This window comes from Nicotiana tomentosiformis, chromosome 2, assembly GCF_000390325.3.
Source record: "Nicotiana tomentosiformis chromosome 2, ASM39032v3, whole genome shotgun sequence".
Classification (NCBI taxonomy): Eukaryota; Viridiplantae; Streptophyta; class Magnoliopsida; order Solanales; family Solanaceae; genus Nicotiana; species Nicotiana tomentosiformis.
In genome coordinates, this window is record NC_090813.1 from 120585332 (window position 1) to 120603393 (window position 18062).

Here is an 18062-nt window from a genome sequence, read left to right on the forward strand (position 1 = left end):
TAATCACTATCACAAAATCCCATAAGGTTTAAATCACTAGAAGAAGAATAAAATAACCCAAAGTCAATCGTACCTTTTAGGTAACGAAGAATTCTTCTAGTGACTGTTAAATGAGTGGAGGTAGGAGCTTCCATGAAGCGGCTTACTACTCCAACTGCAAAGAGTATATCTGGCCTGGTACAAGTCAAGTATATCAAACTTCCCATCAGACTTTTAAAAAATGTGGGATCCACTTTTTCTCCTTCATCAAACTTGGATAATTTTGTCCCACTTTCTATCGGTGTGTTCACGGGGTTGCAATCGAGCATGTTGAACTTCTTCAATATCTCTTTTGTATAGCTTTCTTGAGAGATAAAAATTTCATCCTCTATTTGCTTTACTTCTAAGCTCAAGTAGTATGACATGAGACCTACGTCTGTCATCTCGAACTCACGGGGCATATCTTTCTTAAAAGTTTCAAACAAGCTTGGATTATTACCCGTAAAAATAAGATCATCAACATAAAGATAAACAATCAAGATATCTCCATTAGTATGAACTTTAAGGTAAAGATCATATTCATGGAGACAACGAGTAAACCCATTTTCTTGAAAATACTTATCGATGTAACTATTTCATGCTCGTGGGGCTTGCTTCAATCCATATAAAGCTTTGTTCAACTTCAACACCTTATCTTCATGGTTTTTGACCACGAAGCCCAATGGTTATTCAACGTAGACTTCTTCTTCAAGATAGCCATTCAAGAAAGCTGACTTGACATCTAGTTGGTGGATCTTCTACTTCATTTGTGTCGCCAAAGAGATCAACAAATGAATTGTCTCCATGCGGGCAACAAGTGCATAGACCTCTTCATAGTCAATGCCTTGCCTTTGCTTGTAGCCTTTAGCCACAAGTCGTGCCTTGTATCTCTCCACATCTCCATTAGTATTCTTCTTTGTCTTGTATACCCATTTTACTCCAATTGCGTGATGACTCTTGGGAAGCGTTGTTAACTCCCAAGTGTTGTTCTTCTCTATTGACTCGATCTCCTCCTCCATGGCTTGTCTCCACCTTTTGTCTGTAACATCTTCATCAAAGTTCATTGGTTCACTATCAGCAAAGAGAAAATAAAAAATCAAAATTAATAACTTATTCCGTGCCATCATAGAGCTCTTGAATGCTCTTTGACCTTTGCAGTTGCTCATTTGAACTTTGTTGAGAAGAAGGAGATACAACATTGGTTGGAGAAGGAGGTGGAGTTGTATCCTGCACAAGTTCCACGGTCTCTGGTTCTTCTTCATCACCAAAGTATGGAAGAAAATCATATGAAGTTTCTTCTTAAGCTTCCCAATTCCATGCCAATTCTCATCAAATTCAACATCACGACTCACCAACACCTTACCGCTACTACTGGGTTGTATAGCTTGTAGCCTTTTGAATTCGTATCATAGCCAACAAACACATGCTTGACACGTCGATCGTCAAGCTTCGCTCTCCCTTGATGTGGCACATGAGCTCCCAAAGATTCTCAATTGCTTGACACTTGGCTTTTTTCCACTCCATGCTTCTTGAGGGGTTTGATCTCTAACATTACTTGTTGGAGATCTGTTGTTGAGATAAACTGCAGAAGAAACAGCTTCAGCCCAAAATTTGTTGGGCATACTTGTCACGACCCAAATTAACCCTCCGTAAGTTTTCGTGATGGCACCTAGTCTTTACGACTAGGTAAGCCTAATATTACGAAAAATATAAAGAAAATACAATATTTTAAAGATAAATAGCATATTATGAATAGCCAAAAGTAGTACCACTCGGCATATACAAAATAGTTTTTCAAGACCCGGAATATCACTAAGTCACAAGCTGCTATAATCTATGTAGCTCTATACAAAAGTCTGAAGATAATAAAGAAAGTCTATAGGCGAGAAAGTAGAAGGGGACTCCGAAGATCTGCGGACGCAAGCAGAAGTACCTTGAAGTCTCCTAGAATCAGCAGCACACACTAACCTCGAGGCTGATAGCTCGCACCTGGATCTGCACACGAAAACATGTGCAGGAAAGGGCATGAGTACACCACAATAGTACCCAGTAAGTGCCAAGCCTAACCTCGGTCGAGTAGTGATGAGGTCAAGTCAAGGCCCTACTAGAGTAAATATAATAAATTAAACAGTAAAAGATATAAGTAAAATTTATGGCAACATAGATAAAGAGATTTTCAAAAAACATAGTTAAGGGAGCCCTCGGCTCATAACAAGGTAAACACGATGGGAAATCTCCCGTAGTTCCGAATGAATATGCAGTACATGGGGGATCTCACGGAATACGTCCGTAGTCCCAAAGTAAATATGCAGTGCTGGGGGATCTCCCGGAATACGTCTGTAGTCCCAAACTAAATATGCAGTACCGGGGGATCTCCCGTAATACGTCCGTAGTCCCAAAGTAAATATGCAGTGCTAGGGGATCTCCCGAAATACGTCTGTAGTCCCAATTTAAATATGCAATGCAAGATGAAATGGCAGGTATGACATCGAGTTATACAGTTTATACTGAATACAGATAAGGAAAAATAGGGATTTAACTAGGCATGGCGCACAGAATGTCAAATAGGCAGTTAAAACACGTAAACATGCTTTTCTAGTCTAAACTAAACAATTAAGCATATTAGTGCAATTTAATAAGAGAAACAGTTTATGATTTAAAAAGGATAAACGAGATTTTTGCAATAACAGCCCGTGTAAGCACTCGTCACCTCACGTTCACGGCGCTCACATACCAAATAATATCGAAATATCCTAAGGGGAAAGTCCCCAACACAAGGTTAGGCAAGCCACTTACCTCGAACCGCTCAAATCAACTCGATATCACGTTCTTGCCACGAGTATCCGACTCCAAATGACCAGAATCTATTCAAAGTAATTGCATAATATAAATATAACTACAAGTAACTAATTTAACTAATTAATTCGAAGCTAAAACGTGAATTTAGGAAAAATACCCAAACAGTCTCCCCGGGCCCACGTCTCGGAATCGGGTAAAAATTATATGAACACACATTCACTCACGAGTTCACTCGAACAAAAATCATTTAAATCTGACGTCAAATTCCCATTCAAATCTCAGATTTTCAATTGGGGAACCTTTTCTCCCATTTCCAAACTTTTACCCTCAAATTCCTTAATTAGACTAGGAAAACAACAATAGATTATTGTATTATGATCAAAATAGAGTTAGAATTCGTTACCCAATGGTTCTCCTTCAAAAACCCTCGAGAAATCGTCTCCCACCGAGCTCCAAATCGAATTTTGTGTTATCAAATTTCAAACCCTCGAAATCCCCTTTTCTGCCCAGCAATTTCCGCATCTACGCTCATGGGGCCGCATCTGCGGTCTCGCACCTGCGAAACAATTAACGCAAGTGCGGAAGTCACTTATTGGGCTGGGTCCGCATCTGCGACCCCTGGGCCGTATCTGCGGATGACTAGCCGTATCTGCGAGCCCAGCATGCCCTGTTCATTTCCGCATCTGCGAACTCTCAAGCACACCTGCGAGTCCGCACCTGCAGACTCCCCTCCGCAGGTGCGAAACACCAGAACTAGCAATGCACCAGATTTTCCTAAGTCCAAATTTCTTCCCGTTAAGCATCTGAAACACACCCGAGGCCCCCGGGACCTCAACCAAACATACCAACCAATCCTAAAACATCATACGAACTTAGTCGAGCCTTTAAACCATGTCGAACAACACCAAAATCATGAATTAAGCACGGATTCAAGCCTAAGAATTTAAAATTTTCCAAATACTACAAACGACGCCGAACCATATAAAATCTAGTCCGAATGACCTCAAAATTTACACACAGGCCACAATTGACACTACGAACCTACAGCCACTTTCAGAATTCCATTCCGAGGTCGATATCAAAATTTCCACTATCGGCCGAAATCGCCGAAAAACTAACTTTTGCCAATTCAAGCCTAAATCTACTACAAACCTCCAAAACACATTTCGGACATGCTTCTATCACCAGAATTACTCAACGAAGCTAACGGAGTCAACAGAATTCCATTCCGGATCCGTCTTCACATAGTTCCGACTACGGTCCAAACTATAAGGCTTAAACTCAGAACTAGGGACTAAGTGTCCCAAAACTCTCTGAATTCCATAACCAATCACTCCAGCAAGTCCCAAAAGTAGAAACAAATATGGGGAAAGCAGATATTAGGGGATCTGGGCTCTAATTCTTAAAATGACCGGCCGGATCGTTACAATACTTTTAGCTTTCAACATACATCTAGCCATATTAAGAATCGTTTGATTCTTTCTCTCTGCAACTCTATTTTGTTGGGGTGAATATGGTACCGTTAGAGGGTGATGAATTTCATGAGACTGACAGAAGTCATTAAATTCTTTTGAAGTAAATTCGCCTCCTCTATCAGACCTTAAATCTGTTATTTTATAGCCACATTCTTTTTCCACAAGTACTTTGAAATTTTTAAAAGCAGCAAAAACTTCAGATTTTTGGTTCAAGAAATAAACTCAAGTCTTTCTACTAAAGTCATTAATGAAAAACATAAAGTATTTACTTTTACTAAAGGAAGGTGGATTGATTGATCCACACACATCAGTATGAACAAGCTGGAGCGGTTTGGTTGATCTTGACATAGCCTCCTCTGGAAAACTCCTCCTTGCATGTTTTCCAAGAAGACCAGCTTCACACAATTGATTGGGATAGTTGATTGATTGTATCCCATGCACCATGTTCCTTTCTCCCATTGATTTGAGTTTTGCAAAATTCAATTTCCTAAATCGCATGTGCCAACACCATGATTCATCTTGCACATTAGCCTTCAAACACTTTGCATTAATTGTTTTAAGATTCAGAGAAAATAATCTATTCTTTGCCATATGCATTTTAACAATTAGAATTCCACATGAATCTCTAAGACAAAGATGCATATTTTTCATGTGGATGTCATATTTCTTTTCAAGAAGTTAGCCCAAACTCAAAATATTACTTTTTAATTTCGGCACATGATAAACATATTGAATTAACTTGTGGCCACCATTTTTACAGGAGATTAGAATCGTACCTATCCCTTCGATTTGAATCTTTGAGGTATCTCCAAAAGACACATTACCTCTCACCGACTTATTGATCTCCACAAACTTGTCTTTGCATCCACGCATATGATTGCTTGCTCCATTGTCCAAATATCACGAGCTACAATTATCCCTGTTTTCTTCCTTGAGTGCCAACAACAACGTTGACTCATCTTCTTCTTTCTTGTCGTCAACAATGTTAGCTTTTTCTTCAATATTGCTACGACATTCCCAAGAGTAATGGCCAAATTTATGATAATTATAACACTCAAATTTTGATTTGTCATACCTTTGTCCGTTATTTTCTTAGTAGTAGCCACGTCCTCTTCCTCCTCTATGTCTACGACCACGACCTCTGAATGTTTTGGTGGATTGTAACATCATTATTGGAGTTGTTACCATTACTTCTTCCTCTTCCATGACCGCCACGACTTCGTCCTCGTCCATTCTCTCGATAGCGTTTTTCACCTTCATAATCCTTAAAGGATGCCTGAGTTTTAAGAAGAGTCTCCAATGGCACTTCTTGTCTCCTCTTGATCTTTTATTCATGGGCCTGTAAAGAACCCTCCAATTGCTCCACCATCATAGACTCTAAATCTTTAGACTCTTCAATATCACACACCACAAAATTGAATTTAGGTGTTAAAGTGCGGAGGATCTTTTCTATCACACAGACATCTTCTATGTCCTCCCCGTATCTTCTCAATTGATTTACAACAACCTTCACTTTTGAACAATAGTCTGAAATGCATTCGAATTCTTTCATTTTTAAAACTTCAAAGTCAGCCCTTAGAGTTCGAAGTTTTATCTTCCTCACCTTGTCAACTCCTTGAAGAGAATTTTGTAAAATCTCTCAAGCTTTCTTTGAGGTGGTAGCATCTGCCATCTTCTCAAACATGGCATCATCCAAACATTGGTGGATAAGCGTAGGAGCTTGTTGATCCTTCTTCCTTGTCTTTACCAAGACATCTTTTTTCATTTTGAGGCAGAGCTTCCTCATTATCAGGTTTTGCATACCCTCTATCTACGATTTCCCACACATCCTGGGAGCCAAGAATGACTTTCATACGTAGACACCATTTCTCATAATTATCTTTTGTGAGACGGGGGTACTGAAAAGATCGCGGACTATTATTCGTCATGGCTCTGATACCACGCTGTTGGGAAAAATAATATTCCACTCAGGAATAATATCCACGATAAATAATAATGACACAAGAGAGTAACAATGACACCAAATCTTTTAACGGGGTAAAATACAATACCCGAGAGGAGCAATATAATACCACTATAATATTACAACTTTGTAGTGTCAAAAATTACTACGACTCAAAAGAAATAACACTCTTTATTTTAAATATCTCACCAAAACAAAAACTCTCACTCTATTTTCTCAAAGACTATAAAATAGTTTGCGGATTACTCTCACAACTCTAATACTTCTCTCTTGTTTTTTGGTGTCTATGAAATGACGAACGAGGGCATCTATTTATAGCAAGAAGATCTAATAGTTTAACCAATCAAAATTGATTGGTATCTGACAATTTCAACCAATTTGACAATTTGCATATCTTGCAAATTCTTCCACCGCCCAGTCGCAAATCCAACCAATCAACATATTTTGCATATGATTTGCATTTAATGTCAACAAAGTTAGTCACCTGCCATACCATTATTTTTTCTTTTCTTTTTGTTTTATTCAATATGGGCCCCACATGTTGTACCACTACTTCTTTTTCTCTAACTAATCCTTTGATCTTGTCCACTAACTGCACTAGCCTCCAAGGTGTACCAGCTTCCTCATTCACCGAAGAGACTAAGAGTTTCGAATCTGCTTCTGCCACAATTCTATTTAGCCTCATTGATACACATCTTTGAAGGCCTACAAACATTGATTCTCCTTCTGCCCAGTTACTTGTACCCGGTCCCAGGTAAATTGAATAGGCCAGTAGTAACTTGCCAGTATTATCTCTAATGATACCTCTAGCCCCACAGGCCCATCGACACAACTTCCATCACTATTAAGTTTACAGTAGAGGGGGGAGATTTTGTCCATCTGACCAGCTTATATACTCTATGATTAGTGAGTTTATCCAGTATGCTCTGTAAGTTGACCCAACTTGTCTCCATTCTCAGTTGCACAAATTTTTGTCGGACTAATTGTGAGATAGTGAAAGATATTGCTGCAACTGATCTTTGGATAGAAGGGAGCTCCGAGCCATATTTACTTGCACATCTTGCTCTCCCTAGTTCCCACATAATCATTTGAGGTGTTATTTTAACTATGAAATTCGCAACTACATTCTTAGCCTTACAGTTCCACCACTTCAACAGAATATGTAACAGGTTTGTGTTGCTACTCAATACGTTTCACTCCATCAGTTTTCCCAGCAGCGTATTCTTCTAATGACGCAATATTAACTCCAGATTTTGCAAGAGCCTTTTTGGTCTCAGCTATCACTTGAGTCTCTCCCAATGCTATACGTACTGCACGATCATCAGCTTCTCTATCAAGAAGATCACTTTTACTCGCTCTAAAGTTTCTTGCAATATTCTCGACAACCTAAAATATTCCAAAGAACAGAAGGAGATCACTTTTCCAGTCCAAACACCGACACAGTATGACCGTAACGATCTGATTGGTCGTTTCGTGTAATTGCGCCCCGTTACCCCCTTTTATGCTTCGCACATGTGTGTTTATGATTTTATGACTTGCGGGGTTAGTTAGTTCCATTCCGGGAAGCTTTCGAGTTGATTTGGACCCTTTGATTCTTGAATTAGAAGTTTAAATTAGAAATGTTCACCAAACTTTGACTTTTATGAAAACGACACCGGAATTGTATTTTGATGGTCCTGATAGCTTCGTATCGTGATTTCGGACGGGCGTATGCCCGAAATTGATTTCGAAAGTCCGTAGGTTAATTTGTGTCGATTTGCCGAAATTTGGCAATTTGAAATTGAAAGGTTTGACCGTACGTTGACTTTTAGCTATCGAGCTCGGAATTTTATTTTGGGACTTAAAATAGGTCCGCTATGATATTTGGAACTTGCCTGCAAAATTTGGTGTCATTTAGAGTTGGTTTGATAAGATTCAGATGTTTAGTTATAATTTTAGAAATTTTGAACTTTACTTTGAAATTCATGCGTTTTAGAGACCAATTCGTAGTTTTAGATTTTATTTTTGTGTTTTGATCGCGCGAGCGAGTTTGTATGATATTTTTAGACTTGTGTGGATGTTTGGTTTGGAGCCCCGAGGGCTCGGATGAGTTCCATACTTGTATCGAAATGGTTTGAAACTTAAAATGAACTGCTGGTGTGCTGGTGCTCAGTTATCGCAATTTGGAGCACCAGCCTCGCAATTACGAAGGTAACAGTATGGGGAAGATGTCACAAATACGACTTCCCCTTCGCATTTGCAAAGCAGTATGATTTTAGCTTTGTTCACAATTGCGAACAAACGTTTGCTTTTGCGATGATGGCCAATTTGCAATTGCAATGATGCATGAGATTGTAAGGGTTCGCAAATGCAAACCCTGTGTCGCAAATGCGACATCTGCCGCTGGTACAAAGGGCTGGGAGACGGGATTTTTGAAAATATTCTCTCATTTTGGAACCCTAGACTCGGTAGGAGACGATTTTGGAGAGGAGATTTTCATCTACAAACTTTGGGTAAGTGATTCTAATATATTTCTAATCATATTCCATCAATATATGTTAGATTGTAACATCAAAATCATGTGAATCAAAGTGAAAATTTATGAAACTTTGTTACATTTTTGAAAAATAAGAATTTGAGTTTTAAGAGTCGATTTGGACTCGAATTTTGAAACTAATCACTTATATGAACTCGTGGATCATGGGTAGCCGGAATCTACCAATGGATCCGAGTTTTGACCGGACGAGCACCAGGTTGACTTTTGTTGACTTTTTGAGAAAAGTATAAAGATCATCGATTTTTCTATTGTAATTGATGTTTCTAGCATTGTTTGATGATATTAGGTCGATATGGTCAGATTTGAGCAATGTGGAGGCAAATTTTAAGGGAAAAGCTATTTTCGAGTGGTGAATTGGCCTAGTTGAGGTAAGTGTCTTGCCTAACTATCTTGCCTAACTTTGTGTGGGGGAACTACCCCTTAGGATTGGTATTGATTGATTCATTTGTGCTATGTGAAAGCCGTGTACGCAAGGTGACAAGTGAATACATGGGTTGTACATGGTATTTGACCGGTTTAGGCTACTTAGACTCTTTCAATGCTTTAATTGAATTGTCATATCATGTTCTAACTTCTCATAGTTAATCTATTCTTACTTGTGTTAGTCTATCCTTACATGCATTCTATGATTTCGTTAACACTTGTTCTACATCCTAATTGATAAATTGCTCTCATACTTTAGTTGAACTTGTTTCCTCTATTATTATTGCATGTTTTCTCTTTCATTGTTTATTATCAATATTTGATATTATTGTTCGTGTTATCTCTTTCATTATTGATTATCATTACTTGAAGTTATTGTTCATTCTATCTCTTTTCTTGTTGATTTCCATTATTTGAAGTCATTGTTATACGTTATCCCTTCCATTGTGAGTTATTCTTTTTTAATATCATGGTTATACATTATCTCATTATTGAGTTATTGGTGTTGAAGTTGTGAAAGCCGTATCACGTTGAGGCAAAATTGTTATTATTGAAACATCTTCCTTGTTGAGCATTTTACATTCATTGTTGTTGTTGATATTCTTGCATGGTAGAGCCATGGGTTATTATTGTGAAAATATTGATATTGTTGATTGTTGGCAAGGGGTGATATATGGGCACGTGTGGTGCGAGTTGTTATTGTAATGTGATATTGACGTGCATGCAACGATATAAGGCTTGAGGTTAATGTGCATGCGGCGATATAAGGTGGGACTTATGTACGTGTTGCTTGTAGGGGAACTACGTGAAGCCACGCGATGTCATAAGGTGGGCTAAAGTGCGTGTAGCTATTTCGGAAAACTATTTTCAAAACCTATTTTAAATGTAAAGCTCACGCGGCGGCATACGAAAGGATTATAATTGATATAGTGAATACGAGGTGGTACCTCAGATGTGATTATATATATATATATATATATATATATATATATATATATATATATATATATATACACACGAGACGGCACCTCAGTGGTGATTCTATTCTTACTTGTGTTAGTCTATCCTTACATGCCTTAAATGATTTCGTTAACACTTGTTCTATATCCTAATTAATAAATTGCTCTCATGCTTTAGTTGAACTTCTTGCTTCTATTATTGTTGCATGTTATCTCTTTCATTGTTGATTATTATTATTTGAAATTATTGCTCGTGTTATCTCTTTCATTATTGATTATCATTACTTAAAGATATTGTTCATGTTACTTCTTTCCTTGTTGATTTTCATTATTTGAAGTCATTGTTATATGTTATCCCTTCCATTGTGAGTTATTCTTATTTAATATTATGGTTATACATTATTTCATTGTTGAGTTATTGGTTTTGAAGTTGTGAAAGTCGTATCACGTTGAAGAGAAATTGTTATTATTGAAACTACTTCTTGTTGAGCATTTTACATTCATTGTTGTTGTTGATATTCTTACACCCGTTGTAGTAGAGCCATGGGCTGTTGTTGTGGAAATATTGATATTGTTAATTATTGGCAAGTTGTGATATATGGGCATGTGTGCTGCGAGTTGTTATTGTGATGCGATCATGCGTCGGTATAAGGTTTGAGGTTAATATGTATGTGGCAGTATAATGTGGGACTTATATGCGTGCTGCTTATAGTGAAACTACGTGAAGCCACGCGACGTCATAAGGTGGGATAAAGTGCTTGTAGCTATTTCGGGAAAACTGTTTTCAAAACCTATTTCAAATGTAAGGCTCACGTGGCGATATAAGGAAGTATTATGATTGAGATTGTGAGTTGTGAATATGAGGCGGTACCTTGAATGTAATTCTTAATATATATATACACGAGGCGGTACCTCGGTGGTGATTCTTATTGTACACGAGGCGGTACCTCGTTGCGATTCTTGTTTTTTTGTTCTTCCTTGTTTTTTGTCAGTTATTCTCCTTATATGAACATTGTGATTCTCCTTAACAGATTACTTTATGCTAGTTTTGTGCTTACAATTCCGGTATTAGTTCATGCTATTAACTGTTTTGCATCTGTTATTTCTCTGCTTTCCATTATTTATCGTTATTACGTTTCATACTGTTTATTTATTTCATAGTAGGTGTCTTGACCTGGTCTTGTCACTACTCTATCGAGGTTAGACTTGATACTTACTAGGTACTGTTGTAGTATACTCATACCACGCTTCTGCACATTGTTGTGCAGATCCAGGTACGTCTGCTCGTGCCGGTCATTAGTGATGATCTGTTAGCTATTTTACGGAGACTTCAAGGTATGCCTGCTCGGCGTCTGTAGGCCTCGGAGTTACCTTCCTTTATTCTTATTTCCTGTTGTATTTTATTTCAAACAGTGATGTAGTAGATATTTTAGTTTTACTCTGTAGAGCTTATGACTCAGTTCCACCGGTCTTGGAGAGTGTAATGTTGTTGATCCTACTATGGGAAGTTTATATCAGTTATTCAGTCTTGTTTTAGTAATTTGTTAATTATATTTGTCAAGTTATAATAATAAGCTAGGCTTACCTAGTCATAGAGACTATATGCCATCATGATATCCTACGAAGGGAAATTGGGGTCGTGACAAGTTGGTATTAGAGCTCTAGGTTCATAGGTATTACAAGTCATAAGCAGTTTTAGTAGAGTCTTGCAGATCGGTACAGAGACATCTGTACTTATCTTCATGAGGCTACGAAACTGTTAGGAAAACTTCACATCTTTGATTCCTTATCGTGCGAATTGGTTGACTTCGAAAACTGAATCTTTGACTTTCTATTCTCTCACAGATGGTGAGGACACGCACTATTGGATCCGATGATCAGACACTCGTGCCCTCTGCTAGAGCCACGAGAGGAAGGGGCTGGGGCAGGGCAGAGGTCAAGAAGGGGCACGTGGTACAGCTAGAGCACCTGCACGAGCTGCGACATAGGAGCCACCAGTAGCTCCAGTTGGGGGACAGGCACCCGAGGCGCATGTTTCCACCCCAACACTTCAGAAGACCCTCACACAGTTCTTGAGCATGTTCGGTACCTTAGCTCAGATAGGGTTGATTTCACTTGCACCAGCCACATCTTAGGCTGGGGGGGAGCTTAGACTCTAACGACCCTTACCCCTGAGCAGTAGGTCTAGGTTGATCAGGTCCCAGAGGTTATACTTGTACAGCATGTTGTTCCGGTTCAGCCTGCGGTTAGAGCAGCAGCATCTGAGGAAGAGCAGCTTAGACTTGAGAGGTTCAAGAAGTATCACCCTCCTACTTTCAGTGGTTTAGCTTCAAAGGATGCACATGGGTTTCTAGAGGAGTGCCACTATATTCTCCGCACCATGGGTATTATGGAGACGAGTGGGGTCTCGAGAGCCATCCTACTCATATAACACCAAAAACTATACGGGATCTCAATACGAGTGTGAATAATCAAACCTCCTCACAACCCACATGGCACAATAGAGACTACGCGGAAGGGCCGACAACATAAATAACATCCAAGGCCCGAAAAACCCTCCAAAAATAGTGTTATGCTGAAATGAACACATCCGGCCTGATATAGAGCCCACGTTCATATTTAGATCCATCCATAGACCTCAAGTCGATTTTGATTGTACCGCACTGGGATAATAACCTTTCAAGGATCCACAACACCCTTTTTCCCATGACGTACAAGAACAACCGTCAAATCTGGAACAAACTTCCACAATTCACAACCAACTGAATAGAGCGCCTTTCAGGCCTAAACTCTCACATTAGCGATAGTACCAAATCCCCATACTTGGTTTCAAATCTTTAATCAATCAAGTGACTACATGTCACACTTATACAATCTTCCTGTGGGATAAGCTCCCACAACTTTCTGCACCAGGTAACAAGTCTACACATTCATACCACTGGCCACACCAATGTTGTAAAGCAAATCAAGAAGCCGCAAATCGGTACACAAAGCCTCTTACACAGGACACCAATCTCAGGTGATGCCAAAGATAATACCAGCTTTCTCTAGACATCTAAATTCTTCCTTGATCATCTGAGCTCGTGACATTCTTGTCAACACCGAACCGTAACCTTGATCCTCAGCTTCCAATTACTCATGCCGCTCACTGCACCTAACATGCCAATACGTGAGAGTACCAGAATTCTATAATAACCCCTGATCCCCTAATATAATAAACACTTCATCATTTAGAAACCTCCAAATCCACTTCTGGACACGCTCCCAATACGAGAATCACTATTCGGAGCTATTCCCGGACTCAGAATCCCAAACGGACATCGGTTGCGTTGAAATGCACTCCAACCCAAATTTATGAAATCCTTCCAAAATGCAAACTTTCACAATAGGTGCTGAAACGCTCCCGGGTCATCCAAAAAACAATCCGGACATACGCCCAAGTCCAAAATCTTCTAATCCCTATTCCGAGGTCATTTACTCAAAAATCAACACTTAGTCAATTCTTCCAACTTAAAGCTTCCGAAATTAGAATTTTCTTTCCAAATCAATTCTGAACTTCCCAAAATTCAATTCCGACCACGCGCACAAGTCATAATACCTGAAGTGAAGCTACTCAAGGCCTCAAATCGCCAAACGACGCACTGGAGCTCATAGCGACCGATCGGGTCATTACATTCTCTCCCACTTTAACATACGTTCGTTCTCGAACGTGCTAAGAACTGCTCTGGAGTTTTCCGAAATCATTGTTTAATACCTCATGCACCTACCCATGCTACCATAACCCAGTGGAGCACATTAGCTCGAACAAACTTAAAAATCCTCCCTTTTATCTAGCTAAATAAGCATTTGAGCCAAATTTCAACATCTGAAATCCCCTACCAGGTCTGTTTCCAACATACGAACATTGTATCCATCACTACACGATGCACCAATACATGATTGCATACCTTTACTGAATTCATACCATGCATCATGTAACTCACATGACCATAATAACATCTTCTGACAATAATAGTCGAAATCCCACGAATCTGATGCTTACACGTACCTCACGAAGCATATAAGTCCCATTTCAACTCTCGCAATACTGCCACAACAGAAAGGATGTGAAGAAATTCATAACCAACTTCCGAGTCGACAATTTATTGAGTCCCTCGTCCTAACAAGGTCCATTACCCCATTATGAACCAAATAACAATATTTGCTTTTTAACATGCCTCATATGATCCAATCGTACTGATTCCAGATCCAATAATCTCGTCTCACCCAGTATAAGTTGTTCCGTCAATAATCCACCACAAACACTACCAAAGATCTCATATGATGCCACCATGTGCCAACAAACCACAAACTCGCATGTGATACATAAGGAAAAACAAACACAGGAAAGAACTACTCAACCCACATGACTAATTAAACAACCAAAAAGATGTTATGAACCTTCCTCAGAAAATGAGAAGCAAAACACACAAAAATAGGTACAGGGAACTGTACTCAACATCACACTGTTGCAGCGTACAACCCGATCCACACATGATACCATTACGGCGTGCAATCCGATCCAACCATGATACCTGTGGCGGCGTGCCACCCGATCCAAACAACATAACCGTGGCGGCATGCCAACCGATCCACGCATAATAATCTAAAGAAAACACACCTCGAGCCGTAACGCTCATGCTCACGAAATGCCCAAATATCAACCATAAGCATGCCAAGTGCATAATACAAATCCTGGGGAGACGGGTAGCGTCATATGCTATAAAACTCAAGCACAACTAAGGTGCAAAAAATGACCTACATTAAATTTTGTCAATATATTATTAATTTATTAACTTGGCTTGTCTAGCTGTAGTGTTGGACGTCATCATGGCCTATAAGTGAAATTGGATCGTGAAAGGTGTAGGCTATTAATAGAAGACCCAATCATTTGAATTAAAAAAACTCAGCCCCATATCCTAACCATAACTTAATCTGACCTGCTTCCCCTCCCTTTCCTCCCATTAAAACCATTAAACCCATAAACATTTGCCCCTTGGTTTATCGTTAATTCTCTTTCTCAGTAAATATACAGACATCCGACTGTTATAGCATAATGAAATAAAAATCTAAATCAAAATTTGTTACTGATCTACCAAACTGATCATGAAATAAAGAGAAAATTTAAAAGGTTTCCATTATAGATATACCAAAAAATAACAGAACCTTTAGTTCCTCTTAAAGCCTGCTAACGATGGAGTTTGCTTCAAAATTTTGAAGAAGAGTTTTTCATAATAATTTTCAATTCTAATAGACATTGTTTCAATAAAAAGATTTTAAGATAGTTAGTCGACTTATGGAAAAGGAAAAACTTTCTTTCTTGGTAGTTAGCTGAAAAATAATTTTCCAAATATTTTAATAATTAAAAAAGATCAAATTTTTGAAGCAAACACCATTAAATGAGCCAAAATATTGTGAAAACAATAATTAGCAAAAGTAGAAATATAAAAATATAGTGTTTAGATCCAGAAATACACAACAAAAGGAAATAAAAAAAATTAGCTGACCTCGGGACCAATTCGAAAAAAATATTGTCACTATCATTTTCCATATATTTTGTATGAATACGTAAAATAAGAACCAAACCCATTTCAAAAAACATTGTTAACTTCAAAAATCTTCAAACCAAGCACATGGATTATCAACCACAACGACATCCTCTTTGTCGCTCCTGTAGAGCAAATACCTAATTACTACCGTAGGATTAAACAGTTCTAATGGACCGGGAGCGAGGGGGTGTGTGTTCTCCGAATCGTTTATGGGTTAGGATATGGGTCTGGGTCTTTTTATTCAAACGGTTTGGTCTTTTATTTAATAACATCCACTTGTCTAGTCCGTTAAAACGAGGGCAATGTTGAAACTTTGTCTAACAGTAAGGGTATATTCTATCCGATATTATAACGGAGGATACATGCAAGGGCGGAGCTAGAGTGTAGCCAGCGGGTTCGGCCGAACCCAGTAACTTTGGTTTGAACCTTGTATTTGTCTTAATACTAGTAATACAAGGATTAGGTTAGCAGAGAAAGGAGGAATTCCTAATCCTACAGGAGACTTCCCTTTTTTTAAGAAATCCTATTTCTAGTTGAAATAGGATTTCTTCTACTATTATAAATATTAGTATGGTTGAGATTCATCCACGCATAATTTTGGTGTCTTAGCGAGACTCAATAAAATTAGTGCCTAACGCCAAATTTTAATATAAGGACTTATATTTTTTTATGCTAGAATTCATATATGTATGCACACATACATATGCAAAAAAAATATTATTACCATTTTTTTGTGCTTGTTGTATATAATATTCTTAAATGATAAAAATTCTTTAACTTTACATAGTAATAATATTATTTATATTAGTAAACGATAATATGAATAAATAAAACATTAGGCATGTATTTACAATTTAATTCCTTTGATATTGTTGTAAAATATTATATTTACCAATATGAAAATATAAGTAGTTTCATTTAAGGTTCTAAAGTATTTTACTGTTAAATAATAAACAATCTCTTTTTCTTTCCTTTTTACAAAAAATTTATACTTTTTATTTTTCTGCAAACTTTAATATTGTCTAAGCTAAAATAAAATCATAAAATGCACTATTAAAATTTTTTTGGGCCTCAAAATCTCGAGGGCCTAAATCAAGGTTTTACTAGCATCCCTGTTGAGCCACCCATCCATTCTTGACATTCTCAATTAAATTTTATAAAGTTCCAATTAAGATAAGAAAACAATGACAAGAATACTAAAGATAGCGAATGTGACATTCAGTTAACAAATGTGAATGTGACATTCAACACATACACATGATGATTCGGATAGGCGCACGTCATGATATTAAATTCTCCTCTATACAAAAATATGATATTAAGTGAAAATGATAAAAGAGTGAGCGCATTACTCATCGAGTTTTTTAATATATATATATATATATATATAAAAGCTATATATATAAGAAAAAGTGTAATTATAAAAAAATTATGGTTAAAACAAAGTTGGGGGATTAAATGCTATTTATAAATAACCAACGACTATTTTGGCAGGTAAAACAGCCATATTTTAAATGTCATAAAGACTATAATGTGGCAGATTTTTTTTTAAAAAAAATTAGTCCTTGGGTCCGGATATGCCCATTTAGGACCGCTTGAACCGGCCCACTTCCCAGCCGATCCCGGTCTCGCGGGCCTCGCCTATGGGACTGGCCCACTACCCAGCCCACCTCCCCACGGTCCCGGTCCTATCCGGTTAGAACCGTTTAGGCCCACTGCCCATTTAGACTTGCGGTCCTGGGCCGGGCCCTGTCCTAACCGGCCCACATGCCACCCTCACACCCAATTGAAGCATTAGAATGTGAACATCTAGTCCCTACTAGCCTTGCTGGTTCAAGTCCTAACCAGCCCACATGCCACCCTTACACCCAATTGAAGTATTAGAACGTGAACATCTAGTCCCTACTAGCCTTGCTGGTTCAACGATCATTGCAGATGAATAAACTTTTGACTTTTTGCAAGTTTAAGAGAACCAACTAGTGTAGCATTAAGATACAGCTGCAGCTATCTATCAGGAATGTAAAGTGACACTTCTATATTATTCTTCAGAAACTCCGTAACAGCAGGACAGAAAGCTCAATGCATATATTCATATAAGAAAAAGCTGATGTGAGATGACAACAGGAATCCCTAACATAGCTGCTTAGAAAATTGAATGTGAACTATTTTCATAGAGTCTACTTACTTCAGCAACAATTTTGTTTTCCGCAGTGATTTCATACGTCCAATTACTTCAGCAAGCTTAACAATAAAACTTTCAGGAGGAGCACCATGGATATCCTAGGGCAAAGATGAAGCATT

At 38.2% G+C, this 18062-nt stretch overlaps 1 long non-coding RNA gene across 1 annotated transcript; it reads left to right on the top strand.

The window, feature by feature from the left end:
* The first annotated feature begins 6856 nt into the window (after nucleotides 1–6856).
* Nucleotides 6857–11709, top strand: LOC104092101 (uncharacterized). Its single transcript, XR_011414179.1, has 2 exons — nucleotides 6857–9159; nucleotides 11442–11709. It is a non-coding gene; the product is annotated as an uncharacterized lncRNA (long non-coding RNA).
* Nucleotides 11710–18062: the final 6353 nt, after the last annotated feature.